The sequence below is a fragment of the Cebus imitator genome, unplaced genomic scaffold (assembly GCF_001604975.1).
Source record: "Cebus imitator isolate Cc_AM_T3 unplaced genomic scaffold, Cebus_imitator-1.0 Scaffold198, whole genome shotgun sequence".
NCBI lineage: Eukaryota > Metazoa > Chordata > Mammalia > Primates > Cebidae > Cebus > Cebus imitator.
In genome coordinates, this window is record NW_016107513.1 from 1,387,355 (window position 1) to 1,389,425 (window position 2,071).

Genomic DNA, 2,071 nt, shown 5'->3' on the forward strand with positions numbered 1-2,071 from the left:
AAAAAAAAAAAAAAAAAGGAAAAAAGAATAGAAAGAAGAAAATAGAATTTGACATAATTCATTTGCCAGATAAGGAGACAGTCACAGAGAAATTCAATAATTTGTCCCACATCAAAACTAGTTAGCACAGAACTGTCCTAAAATCTTATTATTTCCTAAACTCATCAGCAGTCTTTCCAATTTCCATACTTTCATTTGAAAGTCAGCATATCAGCCCAGGCGTGGTGGCTCACAACTATAATCCCAATACTTTGGGAGGATTACAGGTACACACCACCACACCTGGTTAATTTTTGTATTTTTAGTACAGACAGGGTTTCACCATGTTGGCCAGGCTGGTCTCGAACTCCTAACCTCAGGTGATTCACCTGCCCTGGCCTCCTGAAGTGCTGGGATTACAGGCATAAGCCACGGGGCCCAGCCACCCATAAGCTTTAAATGCTGTCACTAGCACAAATTCTATCCAAAATGGAACCTGCAGAACCAATCACTGGCTCAAAGACCCAAGAGGCAAGTCACAGCTAAAGAACCAGATACACAATCCAGCATTCCCACTTCTGGATATTTACCCAAAATATTTGAAATCAATTCGTCTAATAGATGTCTGCACTCCCATGTTTATTACAGCATCATTAACAGCAGCCAAGATAAGGAATCAACGTAAGTGTCTATCAACAGATGAATGGGTAAAGAAAATGTGGTATACATAAACAATGGAATACTATTCAGCCTTAAAAAGAAGGAAATTCTTTATTTGTGACAACATGGACAGAACTGGAGAACATTATGCTAAATGAAATAAACTAGGCACAGAAAGAGAAATGCTGCATGTTGTTGCTTAACTGGTGAATCTAAAACAATAGAACTCAGCAGCAGAGAACAGAATGGTGGTAATAGGCTGGGGGAAGATAGGCGAAATGGGGAGATGACGATCAAAGGATACAAAGTTGTAGTAGAAATAAGTGAGGGATTTTTTTGGACATCTACTGTACTACATGGTGAATACAGTTAATAATAGTGTACTCCAGGTTTCAAAATGGCTATGAGTTGCTGGGCATGGTGACTTATACCTGTGATCCCAGTACTTTGGAAGGCCAAGACAGGTGGATCACCTGACACGAGTTCAAGACCAGCCTAACCAATATGGTGAACCATGATCTCTACTAAAAATACAAAAATTAGCCAGGCATGGTGGCACAACCCTGGAATTCCAGCTACTCTGGAGGCTGAGACAGCAGAATTGCTTGAACCCAGGAGGTGGAGGTTGCAGTGAGCCAAAATGGTGCCACTGCACTCCAGACTGGGTGACAGAGCTAGACAGTCTCAAAAAAAAAAATTATGTGAGTAAATTTCAAGTAGTCTCACCACAAAAAATAAGTATGAGGTGACAGATATATTAACCAGCTTGATTTAATTGTTCCACCTTATATTCATGAATCATGACATCATTTTGTATCCATAAATATATACAATTATAAATCACCAATTTATAATAAAAATTTAATAAATCAGGGAAAAAAGAACCAAATACTTTGGGTGGTGGCCTTTTGCATACAATGCTGGCCTTGAAACTGGAGAGTTCCATTCTAATTCAAGGAGCCATTAGATAACTATTCAGTAGGAACTACAGTGAAAAAAAGTTTTATAGTCTTCCTGTTACTGTGGGATGAACAAAAATCAAAACAGCTAACACTTCCAATCTTCAAAGAGCACTGATAAGGAGTGGGCTCCAATCAGCATCTGCACAGGATCCATTGAAGACCTTAACTAATGCAGCTGGTGCTCTGTATCCACAGGTTTCAAATCCTGAGAATATTGGCTGGGCATGGTGGCTCACACCTGTAATCCCAAACTATGGGAGGCTGAGGCAGGCAGCTCATAAGGTCAAGAGATGGAGACCATCCTAGCCAACATGGTGAAACCCCGTCTCTACTAAAAACACAAAAATTAGCTGGGCATGGTGGCGCGCAGCTGTAATCCCAGCTACTCAGGACACTAAGGCAGGAAAATCGCTTGAACCCGGGAGGCAGAGGCTGCAGTGAGCCGAAATTGTGCCACTGCACTCCAGCCT

General features: G+C 41.0%; 1 protein-coding gene across 1 annotated transcript in view; it reads right to left on the bottom strand.

The window, feature by feature from the left end:
• Nucleotides 1–2,071, bottom strand: part of ARMC1 (armadillo repeat containing 1) — a 29,005-nt gene that overhangs the window by 22,158 nt on the left and 4,776 nt on the right. The window lies entirely within an intron of this gene.